This window comes from Protopterus annectens, chromosome 5.part0 (genome assembly GCF_019279795.1).
Source record: "Protopterus annectens isolate FY-2018-M chromosome 5.part0, PAN1.0, whole genome shotgun sequence".
Classification (NCBI taxonomy): Eukaryota; Metazoa; Chordata; order Ceratodontiformes; family Protopteridae; genus Protopterus; species Protopterus annectens.
The window spans coordinates 416,747,143-416,764,372 of record NC_056735.1 but is presented as its reverse complement, the minus strand read 5'-3'; the positions used below and the strand labels follow the sequence as shown (position 1 = coordinate 416,764,372).

General features: G+C 39.2%; 1 protein-coding gene across 1 annotated transcript in view; it reads right to left on the bottom strand.

Annotated features, from left to right (window-relative positions):
- EFHC2 (EF-hand domain containing 2) overlaps positions 1–17,230 on the bottom strand; it is a 1,536,365-nt gene that overhangs the window by 1,494,228 nt on the left and 24,907 nt on the right. The gene's annotated exons all lie outside the window — the stretch shown is intronic.

Below are 17,230 nucleotides of genomic sequence, written 5' to 3'. Positions count from 1 at the left end.
GTCATTATTTGCTTACAAGACATAAGATATTTAAGAGAAGAAGATAAAGGAAGCAATAGTTTACCCAATAAAAAAAAAATCCAAATCTGCCAGCACACTATATGCAAATTTCTACAATTCTTGCACTAGCAAAACTATTTGATGCTACTAAAACAACAGCTTCGTATGTGACTACTTACAAATATTGCATATTTGTCAAGCAAAAGCATAGGTCAAACAAGACACATATAGATGAAACACTCTGACTGCTCAAAGGCAAAGTAAATACAAAGACAAAAACTCCTAACCAATCAGCCTTATAAACAAACACAAATAAAATGTGCACATTTCAAATAGTAGCACTGTAGAATAATAGGTGTGTTGTATCTTTAAGAAGCCTTTCTAAGACCTGAACGTGCATATAAATAGCAAGAACAGCTAGCTTCAGTGCCATTTTGCAAGTACAGCCAGAGTGTGAACATCTATGTATGAGACAGCTAGTCTGTACATAAGTTAAAGTTACTTAGCTTCATTTCTAATGTGTTTGTACATAAAGCTGCTTGAACAGAACCCACAATGTTCGTCTACTTCATCCTGCTAGATGAGCGACATGGTGTCAGAACCAGGATTCCAGAGACTGCTTTTCAGAGCCACAAGGTACAGAGTTAACTGTGAAGGCAAACTAAGTGAACTGAAGGCAAAAAAGGGCCAAAAATGAGCTAAATGTAATGAAAACATGCATAAACACATTATTTATTAAAAAAGAAAAAACGGAGCATTATAAGGGCACAAAGTGCATTACTAAGAAAACAGCACAAAAATGTTTATTAAGCAAACGAGAAGCATAAAAAGCTTATTACTCAGACAAAATGTTTGAAATTAGGATATTTGATAAAACGAGCTTCAGAAAAGCACATAAGGAGGTTTAGAATTACTTCAGAATTGCAAATCGAGCATATTTAAAGTAAAACGGGCGTGTTTAGAGTTAAAACAAGCACAAGGAAATATAATGGGCATGAAAAGAGATTAAATGAGCAAAACTAATATAACAAAGGACAAAAAGGGAACACAGTATAAATAAAGCAAGGTGACTGCATTTTTTTGTGAATTACTGTGTTTTGGCATAAACTACTACTTTGTATTGATTGGAGCTCTGAATAGTATAACTAGAGTTATTCAAAGTATCTCAAAGTGTGTCAAAGTGCTTACGGTGTGTGTTTATTACTGTGCATTTATTCCAAAGAGTTTATTGTGTGAAAAGTGCCACTATTTCATAAAGTGCAGTCAAATACAGCCATTTTGAAAAGTTTCTTGTGCTGGGTGTGTCTATTCACAGAGTGCTGCCATTACAGATTGTTTCTTGCACTATACAGAGTTGTTTAGCAAAGTACAGCCATTTGGAGGAACTTTAGTGTGCTATGTACTGTTGATTCACAAAGTTCAGTTACTTTGAAATGTTTCTTACCCTGAGCTTCTTCTGCCCAGTTAATTCACACAGTGCAGTTATTTGAAATGTTTCTTACACTGATAAGAGGTGATTTCTTATAGTGCAGTGATTTCAAGAGTATTACAGTGCTCGGGAAACGTATTTTCCAAAGTTCAGTTATACAAAGGTGTGTTGTGCTATTGGGCATAGTTACAAGTACTAGTATAAATTTCTGGCATATGTATATATGTGTGTGTGTTCATGCATACTGGCAAAAGTCTTCACTGAGATGTATTAATATGGCAGGCGGCTTTCGAAAACCATTACCACTTGTATTTGATCAGAATATTGCAGAGAATTGAAGAATATTTGAGCAAGAGTACAATATATTCATACAAGCAGCTTATTCGGATAAAGATGCACGCACCAGGGCATTCATTTTACTAAACCTGGCAGTGTCAGAGGCCATTGAAAGGAAGCTTTCATTTGAATATGCACCAGCAGTGTATGAAGGTGAAGGGGAAAATCATTATATTATTGTATAGGCTGAATCAAGGGAAGACCCTGAACGTTTGAAGCACAAATTCAGAAAGATCTGTAACCCCCAGACCAATGTTACATTAGAGAGGCATTTGTTTTACACAAGAGATCAAAAGCAAGGAGAAACTTTTGCAGCTTATATTACAGACCTGCGGAACAAAGCTAAAAACGTGTAAAGTTGGTGATTTAAAAGATGAGTTAATAAAAGACAGGCTCATGTGTGGTATTAATAGTGCTGCTGTGAAAAAGATTTTGCTACGTGACAGTAATTTAATGTCAAATCTATGAAGTTATGGAAAGGCACACAAATATGCTTGCAAGTGATAAGAGCATGGTTTCAGCAGGCTCCAGAGCAAATACTGACAGCATGCAACATGTGGCAGACAGAAACAGGCCTAAGCACATGGCAGCTGCAGCCCCTGGGGGGTTTCCTGGGAGAGTCCACAATCTTCCAGCAAGTTCTAAAACTAGTTCATTTGAAGGAGCATGCTCAGTGCAGTACAAGGGTGAGTCAGCAAAACCCAAGTCAAGCTTTATTTTTAACTGTCGCAATTGTTGTGCCAACCATGAATCTAAAAGAGAAACGTGCTTAGCATTTGGTCAGCAATGCCATAAATGTAAGAAATGGAAACATTTTCAAAAATGTTGTAATTCAAGTAAGCCTCATGCTGTTATAAAGAAGGGCCATTTGAAAAAGCAAATTGATCAAGTAGAACTGTAACAGTCTGCTTTCTATGCAGATGATGTGTCAGTAGTTGGTGAAATAACTGATGTAGTAGATTTATTGGCAAAGAATGAGGTATTTTGTACTGTCCTGATCAATGGTAAACCCACTAAGCTCAAAGCAGACAATGGTTCAAAGTGTAATGTTATGTCTGCAGATACTTTTGCTAAAGTGAGAGCTTGTGAGCAACTAAATGGGACCAGTTGTGCAAAACTTGTTGCTTATGGAGGTGAAAAAATTCAAACGGAAAGCTCAGTAGTGCTTTCATGTTATATGGCCAAGAACTGTTATAGCTTATTATGTTATGTAGTCCGAAGACCTGTGCAGTCATTACTGGGTCTCAGAGACAGTTTGAAAATGAATATGCTTTCTTTTACCAAAGAAGTTCATCAGATAAGCACATGTCCCAGTTCCAGCTTCACTAACACTATTTTTCTGTTTTCGATGGCAAGTTGGGCAAAATTCCAGTTGTGTATTCTGTGAAGTTAGACCCAGAAATCAGTCCAGTGGTCAGAACAGCAAGAAAAGTTCCAATAGCCATGCAGCATAAAGTCAAAGCCCAGCTGGACAAAATAGTGCAGCAAGGTGTAATTTGTCCAGTTACAGAACCTACCGAATGGATGTCATCCATGGCAGCAGCTCACAAAAAAGGCTCAGATGAAATCAGAATATGCATTGACCCAAGAGATTTGAACAAAGAATTAAAAAGACATCATCATCCTATGCATACAGGAAGTCACAGCTCTAATACGGAATGCCACTGTTTTTTCTGTCTTAGATGCAAAAGGTTCATTTTTGGCAAGTGATGCTTGAATGCAAATCTTCATTACTGACTACATTCAGTACCCCATTTGGAAGATACAGATTTCCCAGGATGCCATTTGGAATAAATTCTGCAAGTGAAGTCCTCCAGTGTGCAATGGAGCAAATTGTTTCAGGTTATCCTTGTGCCATAATAGTAGATGATTTGTTAGTCAGAGGCAATGGTGAAGCAGAGCATGACAGAAGTCTTAAGAGAGCTCTAGATTGAGCATGTGAAGAAAACTTGAAGGTCAACCCTCTAAAGTGCAAATTCAGGCTACCTGAAGTTACATATGTAGGTCATTTATTAGCAATGGCTTAAGACCAGACCCATCCAAGCAAGCTAGCCATTCTTGAGATGTCAGCACCAAATTATGTACAAGCTCTACAACGTTTTCTTGGTATGGTCAACTATTAAGGCAAGTTTATACCAGACTTCAGTGAGTTGACAGCGCCTTTGAGAGAGCTAACACGTAAGAATGTTACATGGTCATGGTTAGAACATCACCAGAAAGCATTTGAAGACCCTAAGCAGAAAATTGCTACTTCACCTACATTAAGATACTATGTCAACAAACCAGTAACGTTTTCCTGCGATGCTTCAAGATTTAGTGTAGGTGCACTCATTCTTCTAGAGGGTAGACTAGTAGCCTATGCATCTAGAACACTTACCCAAAATGAAATTCAATATGCTCAATTTGAGAAAGAACTTTTGTCTATAGTGTTTGCATGTTCCAAGTTTCATGATTATATCTATGGTCGAGATATTCAGATTGAAACTGATCATCAACCTCTGGTTACTATTTTAAAGAGGCCAAGCATTCAGCTGAAGCAAGATTACAAAGAATGATGCTTAAATTGCAAAAGTATAACTTCAAAATGGTCTATACAAAAGGCAAACATCTTTATCTGGCTGATACCTTATCCAGATTGCCCAGAAATACAACGGAACAGCTTGATGCAGAGACTTTTGACTTTGATGTGATGGAAGTGCGTAATTTTTCTACCACAAGACTTGATGAGCTAAGAGATCACACAAAGACTGATCCAGTTTTGCAAAACTTCAATAACTACATCACTGATGGATGGCCGTCAAAGAAATCTAGTGTACCACCAGAAGTGCAACCCTACTTTCCTTACAGAGATGCGATATTGATGGAAGATGGCATTATTTTCAAAGGACCCAAAATTGTTCTTCCTGCTTCCTTACAACACAAATACATCCAGATTTTGCACTGTGGCCAACCAGGTTCCGAAGCTACCAAAAGAAGGGTGAGAGGACTAAAATTTTGGACTTCTCTAGCAAAAGACATGAATAAAGTATTTTCTTCTTGTTCAGCATGCAAAAGTACTAAACCACATTTGCAGAAAGAACCACTTCAGGTAAGTCAAGTTCCTGAACTACCTTGGTCAACAGTAGCCACTTGACATATTCAAGTGGAACAATCAGCATTACTTAGTACTGGTAGATGCTTATTCGAATTGGTTTGAGATTGATCTACTACCTAACCTAACTTCCACTACTACAATTACTAAGTTGAAACATCATTCCTCAGTCCATGGAAGTTCACAAAAGCTTATCTCTGACAATGGTACCCAATTTACCAGTCAGTTGTTTCAGAAATTTATAAGAGAATGGGACTTTGTACATGTTACTAGTAGTCCAGAATATCCACTGTCAAATGGACTAGCTGAACATGCAGTACAGAGTGCAAAGCAATTACTTGAGAAGTCAAAGCATGATAATACCAATGTCTTTTTGAATGAACTCAATCTCAGAAACACACCCCGTGACGATATACTTGGCTCACCTGCTCAGATATTTCTATCCAGGCAAACCAGAACAACATTGTCTATTAGTTCCAGTTTATTAAAGCTAAAAACAACAAAGCAATCAAAGCCCAATTATTTAGAAAGGGTTCTTTCCAGAAGTCCAGTTATGACAAATTGAGCAGCTTTCTTCGTCCGTTGAAAGAAGGAGAGACAGTGAGGATACAAACGGTGAAAGGTCTTGACCGGATTGGTCAAGTAACAAGTATATGTGCAGAGTTGAGATCCTATTTTGTGAAATCTGAGGGTGTGGAGTACAGGAGAAATTGTAGACATCTTCTTCCTGTATCAGAAACGATATCGCAGCATTGTTCTTGTGATACAGACTCTAAATCTCAGAGTAATTCAGACAATGTTCCTGTTCCAGAAAATATCTTTATTCCCACTACCATTTCTGTTAATGCTCCTGTTGTCCCTAAGGTTGAACATTCAGCAGAGACAATCCCAGTTGCTAAACCTAATTCCAGTTTCTATATCACATGATTTGATCATATTTCCAGACCCATGGTGAGAAATACAGAGCAACCTGGACGTAGTTGTATGTATATACATATATATATATATATATATATATATATATATATATATATATATATACATATATATATATATATATATACATATATATATATATATATATATATATATACACATATATACATATATATATATATATATATACATTATATATATACATATGTATATATATATATTTATATATAAATATATATATATAAATATATATATAAATATATTATATATATATTATATATATATATATATATTATATATTATATATATATATTATCTATATATCTATATATATATATATATTATATATTATATATATATATATATATATATATACACACATACATATATATACATATATATATATATATATATATATATATATTATATATATACATATATATATATATATTATATATATACATATATATATATATATATATATATATATATATAAATAGTTCTGTATAATTGCATGATGAAAATTATTTTGTATAAATTGCATGTCAGTCAATGTCATCAATACTCCATGACTCATTTCTCAAAGAGGGGGAATATAGGATAATGACTCATTTCTCAAAGAAGGAGGATGTAGAATAACAGGTGTGTTGCATCTTTAAGAAGAATTTCTAAGACCCAAACATGCATATGAATAGCAAGCACGTGCTAGCTTCAGTGCCATTTTGTGAGTACAGCCAGAGTGTGAACATCTATGTGTGAGACAGCTAGTTTGTATACAAGTTAAAGTTACTTAGCTTCACTTCTAATATGTTTGTACATACTAAAGCTGCTTGAACAGAACCAACAATGTTTATCTACTTCATCCTGACTAGAAGAGCAACAATAATAAAAAACACCAAAGGCAGCGGTAATCTCCAAAGACAAATTTTGTTATCGCTTTCGTTGACAAACAGTACATCAACTTCATCAGACCTGACATAAAATTTGTCTTTGGAGATTACCACTGCCTTTGGTGTTTTTGTATCAGTGCTTTGTTGTTTTTGTTTTAGACGAGCAACAAGCACCAAAAAGACAGAATGAAATTCTTCCATTAGCATATTGAAAATATTATCAAATAAAATACAATCTGCATGTTAGCAGAGAGTACAGCAGTGTAAGTAAACTTAACAAAACAGTAGTAAAAGGATCACTGCTGCAGTAGCCTTAGCTATATAGGATATATCTTGCCAAGAATATCACATCTGAACAGCTTCTGAAGTTTCAGGGCACCAAATATTGAAGCAGCTTGAATTGAGCTGACTAAAAGACAAGTTTGGGTGCTGAGCCCTCAGAGCTTTCCTGCCAACAGACAGAAGGAGGCTAGGCCCTGAAAGCACAATGCTGGGAAGAACAAAAATAAATAACCACACCCTAGCATAAATAAAACACCAAAAAAAAACAAGGAGTATGGAAAGAGGGAGCAGCTACTGCAGCAGTGATCATTCGAACATCAAATGTTACTGTAAGTTTACTTACACAACTGTTCTAGGTTTATCATAGTGATCACTGCTGCAGTAGTCTTAGCTATATGGGTAGATTACCCTAACTTATTACAATTGGGAGGTGGAAGGAGAAGAGTCCCTGCAAAGCCTAATCTAGACCTAGAGAAGGGAATCAAGCTTATAGTGCATGTACAGAGGACCAAGTTGCAGCTTCTAGAATTCTTTTAGAATTTAACCCTTTCCAAAAAGCCATAAATTAAGCCAAGGCCCTGGTAAAGTGGGCTTTGACCCTGCCTGGAATAGTTTTGTTTGGCGAGTATAACAAAAGATAATAGTCTCACATAAAAAATTTGGAAATAGTCTGTTTTGACAAGGTTGTCCCTTCTTCTTATCTTCAGAAGAAATTAGCAACTGATCAGAAGATCTGAAAAAATTTATTTCTGTCAAAATAGTGCACAAGTTTTCTGTGGACATCCAAGGTATGGAGGATCTTTTCTCCCTCATTTTTGGGTTCAGGATAGAAAATGGGCAGATGGATAGCTTGCCTTACAGTAAACGCAGATACCACTTCTGGCATAAAAGAAGGATTAGTTCTCAAAGAAACCCTGTTCTTGTGGAAAATGAGATAGGGTTGACTCGCCATAAGAGCTTACAACTCAGATACCCTTCTTGCAGAGGTCAGAGCAATCAGTAAAACTGTTTTCCATGATAAGAACCAGAAGTCAGCCAAATTATCTGGTTCAAATGGAGAATAGCTTCTCTATCACAAAATTAAGATCCCAAGGAGGGGCCACCAGTTTTCTTGGAAGTCTCTTTCAAAAACATTTTGACATGAAAATGCATTGAAAGAGAAGGCTCCATGGGTAGACATGTTGAAATGGATGATAAATGAACCCTGACAGAGGAGTAAGAAAGGACATAGGATAGTAACTCTCACAAATATTGTAAAACCAGAGAAAGTATAGTTCTGTAAAGTCTTACCATAACAGTAGATGTCCTTGACTTCACTGCTGCAGTATTCTTAACAGATGGGATTCCCTGCTGTGGAAGCCTGAACATCCGGACAGCCTATCAAAAACTACTTGTTGCTTTTAAAACCTACTTCAAACATCACCCAAATGATCCTTGCATAGCGTGGGGCATAAAGGGGATGTTCAGGTCTACCATAATCAGAACTGAATACCACAGTAGGAACACAGTCCAAAACACCCAAGAGGTAACCTGTACATCCAGGAAGGCAAAAGACTGGGGGGGAATGGAGGGAGGGAGAGAATACTGCAGCAGTGAAGGCAAAGTTTGGTAAGATTTTACACAACTGTACTATGACCTTACAATCACTGCTGCAGTATTCTTAACAGACAGAAGAGTGCCAAAGCTCTAGAGGAAACTTGGGAGGGGGGGAAGGCGCAGAAGAGCCTCCTAAAAAGCCATGAAGAATGGCACTACCAAAACCAGCCCTAGATCTAAAGATACCATCCAACTTGTAGCCCTTGGTAAAGGTATGCAAAGAAGCCCAGGTAGCTGCTTCAGGAGTAGAATTAGTATCTAAGCCCTTGAAAAAAGCACTGAAGAATTCACAGCTGTAGTAGAATGAGCCTTAACTAAAGAAGGAAGGCTCTTGACATGAAAAGTGTAACAAAAGGAAACAGCTTCAGAAATCCAAAAAACAAATAATTTGCTTGGATACAGCAAGTCCCAAAGATCTAGGATGATAAGAAACAAATAACTGATCAGGTTTTCTAATAGCCTTAGTCTTATCCAAATTAACCCTGAGTTGCCTATGCATGTCCAAAGTATGCAGTACCCTCTCACTGTCAGATTACGGACAGGGAAAAAAGTAGGCAGATTAACAGACTGATTCAGTAATAGCTCATTAACCACCTTAGGCATAAAAGAAGGGTTACTGCGCAAGGACACTGTGTCCTCATGAAAAAACAAAAAAGGAGGACAACCCATAAGGGCCTGCAACTCAGACAACCATCTGGCAGAAGTAAGAGCTAAGAAAAGAACAGTCTTCCAGGAACAATGCAGCAAGGAAACTGAAGCAGCAGGTTCAAAAGGAGCCTGCGTCAACTTCTCCAAAACAAAGTTAAGATCCCAGAGAGGAGGAACAGGCTTCCTGGGAGGTCTAATATTAAGGACACCTTTAAGAAATTGTTTCACCTTAAATCTAGAAGCTAAAGGAGGAGATAAAGGCAGACAAGCAAAGATAGCTGATAAGTGGGCCTTAAAAGAAGAATAGGGCAAACCAGCATTCAGCAACTCACACAAATAAGAGAGAACCAAAGGAACATCCACAGTAAGTGATCCAGGTTACAAGAGAGACACCAAGTAGAAAACCTCTTCCATTTGGATAAGTAGGATTTCCTAGTAGTAGGTTTCCTGGCCTCCTGCAGGACTTGCAGCATGTCCTCAGATAAACAGTATCTGTGAGGAACCAAAATCCTAGTGCCCACAGTGTCAGTTGAAGCAGGGACAGGTGGGGATGGACGAGTGATCCTTTGACTGACAGCAAAGAAGTTCTGATTGTGCCTTACACTACGCAAGGAGCATTTGGGTGACATTTGGCATACCTTTTAAAACCAACAAGCAGTCTCTGGTAGACTGGCCAGACATTCGGGCTTCCATGACAGTGAATCCCATCTGTTAAGAATACTACAACAGAAATTGTAAGGAAATCAATTATCCCTGAACTGGTGCTGCTTATGTTGTTGACACCAACTAGAAAACCTTTTCCATTTGCTAATATATAATTTTCTAGTAGCAGGCTTTCTTGTCTCCATTAGTGCCTGCTGCACATCCTCAGTAAACAGCCACCTAAAAGGAATTAAGACCCTATCATCCAGGCAGTCAAGTGAAGTTGATTGGTGTCAAGGTGTGTCAAATACCCCTGCTCTTGTTTGAGTAGATCAGTATGTCCCTTGGCCATTTCCAAGTGAAGTTAGAACCATGGTTACCTATGTCAGAAGGTAGTCATCACAATGATCTTGGGGGATTTCTTCTGAATCTTCAGAAGTACCCTGGACATTAGTGGAAAGGGTAGAAAACCATACAGGAACACTCCTGTTCAAGGAAAAGAAAAGCTATCTGTCTTCCAGGCTTTCTTGCATTGAGTCCTTGAGCAGAATCCTGCAAGCTGATTGTTCAGCGAGAAGACAGTCTGCCCTTGTCCTGCTCAGCTTCTTGGACATACAATTTTGCTCTGTTGAGTGGACCCCCAACAGCTGCAGAGGACATGGCTAAGCCCCAGAACATAGTTGGTGTAGGTGCTACACCAGAAGGATTCGGGGTAAAAGATGAGTCCTCTGAGGTACATCTTATGGCCACAGCAGAGTCACCCACCTGTGGCTGATGCAAATTGCTCTCTGTTGTGATGGCAAAGGCTGTTTGCTTAACTTTTTCTTTTTGTGGCTGGAAGAAGGACTGACTGTGGGATCACAAATTGTTCTATGTTCAAGCAGAAAATGGTACCTCTTTCCCACAGAATACAAACAGCAAATGCTGGTAAAAACAAAAACCCTTAGTCACTTTTTTTCTCAAACACAGTAAAAGCACTTTAAAACACTTTGCCAGCCCCACAAAGTGAAATAAATACAGTTTCACCACAGAAAAATGTTTTTCAGTTACTTTAAAAACTTCTAAACTGACAGGAGAAAATAGTGCTCTTATTTAAAAGTACAATACAGTATCAGAACTGCCCATTAGAATAGAAACTCCTGAAGTGGACAGTATCAGTAATAAACAAAATTATTAAATCTAAGTCCCCCCCCCCCCAAACGGACATTACCTGCCCAGCAAAGGAAAAAGCACACGCCGATCATCGATGCTCAAAAGCCTCAGAGAAGCATAGTCTTTGAAGACAGTAAAGCTCTGAGGAGCTCGGCCCCCCAAATTTGTCATGCCTGGCAGTTTGGGCACGTGGAAGGTGCCCTGAAACTTTGGAAGCTGGCTGTTATACTCTTAGTAGGATATATCCCATACAGATAAGGCTACTGCAGCAGTGATCAATGTGCTGAACATCATTTCATACTGGAAATCATAAACATCTCCTTGGTCCTTCACTCTAATGGCATCGAAACAACCCTACCAAGCTGATGTAGCAGCTACTTACACAACAGACTGTTCCAAGTAAAAATCCAAATGCCCTCCCCATGCCATACCATACAACATTAATGCAGAAAATCAACAAAGATCTCTGCTATGACTTATTTGGTTTGCAATGTTTTTAAATATGGTGTGTACATTAAAATCAAACCAAAATGCGCTGTTATATGCAGATGACATAGTAATGTGAAAACAAAATGCTATGCAATAATACCACTACTCAAAAGAATTCAAATTTGAAAACTAATAATAAATACCCCCTCAAATTGTGTTTTCTGGAACTTACTAAAGACAAAATAAAATGCCTCCAGCACTGAAAAATTATGAAACAAAATCCATTTTCTTATATTCTGTACCCATTTTTATACAAATCCATTGTAAACAAACAAACAAAACCAAAACAGTAACAAGTGATAAATGAAATATGCAAGACCAAGGGGGTTATGTAGTGCAATTCTCTAATGGTACTTACTTTAGTAGTAGTTCCTTGAAAACAGGTTGCTGTAATAGTAAATCACAACAGTCAGGTTTACTCACTTTATGTGCTCATCTTTCATGGCCACAGTTTTCATCAGCTTAACTGTTGCCCTTATGAAGGCCAGTGTTGGTCTCATACCAGCATTTCATGGAACCCTGACTGGTGGCTCCACTGGCATAGAAGGATAAAGCCATGATTACGACCCAAGTGATCCAAGTTTGATTAGCAACTTGGGCATCTAGTGGAGCAGGAGAGGGGGAAGACAGGAACAACCAGTTTTAGCCTGCTTGACCATCTTTGGGAGGAGGGGTGGAACTGTGTGCTTGAGGCATACTCACTGCAGTAGACTCCCCTAGTGTGATCCTGGATTTCATTGAGGTAGCTGTCTTCAAGGGGGAGCAGGGCAACTTGATCATGTCACACACAGAGTTGAGGATATGCATCACAAATTCCCACTGCTGCCCAGCTCCTCGGATATCAATAATCACACACAGTGGAAGAGCTAAGGCTTAAAGGAAAACCTCATTCCCCATCGTAGATGACAGTATTAGTTCTGCTATGCTCAACCCTTGCTCTCAGGAAATGGGTGAGCTGCAAGGCTCTCACACAGGGAAATGAACAAGCCTATAGAACAGCTGACAGGGATTGTTCAGTGGCAGGGCCACTAAAAAATTTGGAAAGTATCAGTGAAATAATGTATTGCAGCATTAGGGTAGATTCTGAAATCACTGCTTATATACCCAGACAACACAGACAATTACAGGACAGTCTGCAGTTTACCCATGCCAGAATCCTGTCTTCTGTCATCCAGTTTCTCTTCCTGTGTTAGGTGGATGATATATTGTAAAAGTCCACCAGCTTTCACTTCCCTTCCTCTCCTTTAGCTGCCATGGCACATAACCTAACTACTAACCCTGTCTGTACTCTTACCCCATTCTTGAATTAGTGTTCTTCCTCCTTCCTGATCTCCCCTACGACATCTTCCTTTAAGCAAGATTGTACTCTACCCCATGCCAACCTTCTCTGTCATTCCTGAATAACCTATACCCAAGAATCTTAATGACTCACCCACTCTTTTCGCTGGCACATGTATCACTGCCTACAGCTCTTAATCTTCTTACCCAGACTCTTTGCATTGCAAGGTAAGACCACCAAGTCACAGTCCAAGTTGCACTTGCTTGTTCCTCGGCTATCTTCCACATCTCTGGTTTTATCTTCCATCTGTTGGCAAAACACTTATCCCATTTCTTCTTCTGTTATCCTCCCTCTCCCATCTTAGTTTAAAGGTATGTTCATCAAGCTATATCTTTCCAATACAGCCACAAGCATAGCTCTCTCTTCAGGGCCAAGATGGAGCCTGTCTCTTACACATATATTGTTTATTTGCCATGTTGCCCCACCCTTGTCCTCCATCGTTCTACCAGTACTAAGCCTTTAACCCTTGCCCACTACAACAGTCAGTTATTATACTCCCTAATCTTGTCTTCCCTACTTCTGCTGGCTGCTGGTGCAGGTAACACTTCTTTGATTGCTACCTACTTTTTCACATCTATCTACTACTTTCTTGGCCCTGACAGCTGCCATGTCATCCCACCCTTCTGACAGATCATTGGTCCCCATATTTTATTTGAGAAAGCTATTTTCTCTTCACCACTGCAAACAAACCTCAACTTAAAGCTGAAAATCTGCTTCAAGAGAATGTTTGTTATTGCAAGAACAGCAAACTGCTACACAGTCTAAGGGGAAGAGACCTTCCCCATATGACCTTGTAGTACTCACTACTATGAATAGATGAAGTTAGACTGGGAGAAACTTCAAATTCATATAAGAGGTGAGAAACTCAAGGGTCACTGGTTTTAACAGCACAACAGGAACAAGGATTGGATGAGCAAGTTGAGAAAAATCCAGAACAGTCACAGAGCAGCTTTACATAACAGCTCTCTCAAATTAACTCTTGCCCTATTCTGACTTTCGGCTTTTCCCAGATAGGGGTCACCACAGCAGAACTCCAGTCCGCTCATGATTGGCAGTGTATTTTTACGGTGCCAAGTTGCCAGCCCGATGCCCAACCTTCAACGAAGGTATGCTCATTCACGCTCGCACATACCTGCATGTCTTTAACTTCACTCGACCGCAGGGAGGACATGCAGACTCCACACAGAAGGCGCTCCAGCCGAGAATCAAACAGAAGAACCTCGTTCTGTGAGGTGACAACACTAACCACTGCACCACCATGGCAAAACAAATCTTGCTCTATTCTGCAAACCTTAAATAAAAAGGCCAATTCTGAGCTCCTCCCACAATTCAATTAAAGTTAAGCACTTTGCAGTCAAAGAATGCAACACAATCCTTTGGCTTGCACATACCAAGAACTTTTTTAAAATTCCAAGAAACAACAAATTTAAAGTAAAACAACATGTAATATAATAAGAACAAAATGCAAGAAACAAAGTATACAAACTATTAAAAAAATTCAAAACAGTCACAAAGCAGCTTTAACTGGTAGTTCTTGCAGATTAAACGAGTCATCTTCTGCTTACCTCAGCTCTTCCCACAATTTAGGTAGTCTGAATCCCTTTGCAAATCAAAGAATGCAACACAAAGCTATGTTAAGTGGTCTTCAGTTAACTTTTTTAAACTCCAGTTAAAAAATAAAATTAAAGTAAAACCACAATTTAAAAAAAAGCAATTCAGCTATGCGACTATAAGCATAGATATTGGACATATTCAATAATCAGCTTTATCAGGTCTTTCCAGCTGTTGGAAGTATCTTGTGAGGTACATCCCAAATGGGGCATTGTACTCTATGATTAACCCTGGTTCATCTGTCTTATACTACTACTACTGAAATCATACTGTCAGGTGTTTTAAGAGTTTTTAAGTCACGTTTTTCCTGCTTTTATTTTTGATAAAAGTAATGTTCCTCTACAGTCTGAAATACCTCTCAACTCTAACAGCATATGACACTATAAATGTTTCCACAGTAATTTTCCCCTAGTGCTTATTATTACTTCAGCAAACCTATCAACCTCTTAAAGCAAGAAATCTGAACAAAGCTACAAATAATACAAAGACAAAGGCCCCGAAACGGGGACACTTTTTAAATACTGTTCTTACAAACTTAGGAAAGTTGATAAACTAACAGGTTTTGCTTAGCATGGATTTTTCTGAAGGATATGAAGTCTGAAACTCAAATGTCTGCCTTTATTTTCTGACTTTAGTTCTCAATGATTTGCCAGTTATTTTCCAGAAAAAATCACAATTTTATGAGAAACATGTCAAAAATATGAGGCAAAACTCTGGACATTCTGCGAAAATCTGGGCAGTTGAGAGGTATGTAAACTTTAGCAAAACTACATCTAGCCAATCCCCTTTCTTATAGGTTCATAGGTAGGTACTAAGCAATCTGCCTGAGGGCATTTATAAGCCTAGCCAGAGTGTGTCGGCTTTCGCCGCCCCATTGATTAATTAACTAATCCTCTGTCAAGCAGAGCCAATGAAGTGATCGCAGGGGTGTATTTTCTGTTACCCATCCACTCGTTAAGATTTCTCTTGAAGAGTGTTAGTGAGGGACTCTGCCTAATGTAGTTTGGAATTTTGTTCCAAAGCATGGGGTGTCTCTATGACAGGAATCTATCCCTCCAGCATGCTCTATTTATTGTTGTGGCGAGGTTTAGCTCACTAGAGAGAGTGGCTCGCAGTGACTTGGATTTCTTTAGGTGGAGCATGTCCATCAGCTCTGATTTGGACATGGCTTTGTAAGTCAGGCAGAGATCACCTCTGAGTAAGCGATATACCACTGAGTACAGCCAGAGTTTTTTCAGTCAGGCTGCATAGGACATATGTTTGAGGCCATGAATCCTCTTGGTGAGGTACTTTTGTGGTCTTTCCAGCTGTTGGAAGTGTCTTGTGAGGTACGTCCCAAATGGAGCATTGTACTCTATGATGGGTCTGATGAGTGACGAGTAGAGGGGTACTATAACATCTTTATTTCTAGATGCAAACCCTTTAGTAATTAGATGGGTCACATAGAAGGATTTCCTAACTACTTTGGCAATATGATTGTCAAAGGAAAGATTAAAATCTACATGGGTCCGCAGATCACTTATTACCTCTTCTGTATTAAGGGGGCTGCCACCTATGTGGTAATTCGTGGGTGTTTTCTTTTTCCCAAATGGGATGACTATGCATTTTTTGGCATTTAGCTTGAGGCCATGACTTTGACACCAGGTATCCATCTCAGTAAGGCCCTTTTGAAGGATTTCGTGTCAGACGGAGAGTCAATTATGGCTTCCAATTTGCAGTCACCGGTGAACTTGGCTAGCCATAGTCCTCCTGTGTTTGCCTGTACTTCTGAGAAGTATATGCCGAAGATTAGGGGTCCCAGGACCCAAGCCTTGCAGGACACCTCTTGTGACTGGTTTAGAGTCAGACCTGAAGCCCGCTATTCTTACCGTGTGACTTATGTCTGCAAGCCAGTTGGCAACCCATCTCGTGACGTAGGGGTTTATGTTCAGGCTGGTGAGTTTTTCTGTAATACTCGAGTGGGGAATGGTGTCGAAAGCCTTGGCGAGGTCAAGGTAGGCTGTGTGAACCACCTTTCCCTCTTCTATGGCCTTGTTGACTGTCTCGAAGAAGTCAACCAGGTTTAGTAGGCATGAACTGCCCTTAACAAAGCCAAACTGGGTCGGGTCAAGTGTTTGGAGGTTCCCAATGTCTTTGTTAATGAGTTCCATGAGTTCCATGATGATGCGCTCCACAGCCTTGCAAACCAGGCTAGTTAGGCTTATGGAGCGATAGTTACCAGGGTCAGTTGTGGCCCCTCCTTTGTGGAGTGCAATAACCATTGCTGTGCACCATTCTATGGGCACGTAGCCTGTGGAGAGGCTGAGGTTGAACAGTGTGTTTAGGTGGGGGGTAGTTTGTTCTGTAGTTCGTGCAAGACGCAGCCTGGGACACCATCTGGCCCCATTGACACTGTGTTTTTGGCTTCTGAAAGGACTGTTTTCACCTGTGCATCTGTGATTTCCAGGACACTACACTTTTCCGGTATTGCTGTGGGCCCTTTTGGGGGTGAGAGGGGGGTGAAGTTTGCACTGAATCTATCTGCCAGGATGTTGGCAATATCAGTAGGTTCAGTATATTTTGTGCTATTTTGCACTAGTTCAGTGCATATCTGCAAGTTGCCACTTAGATTTTTAACATAGCTAAATAAAGCTTTGTGGTTATCTTTTGAATCCTTGGCTATTTTTCTTTCGAAGTTAGCCTTGGATGATTTGATGAGGGACCTTAGTTTCTTACTGATACTGATCAGGGATGTCTTTCCTTCTTGGGATTTGCTTTTTTTCTGAACTAGTTTCCTCCTTCTATTGTAT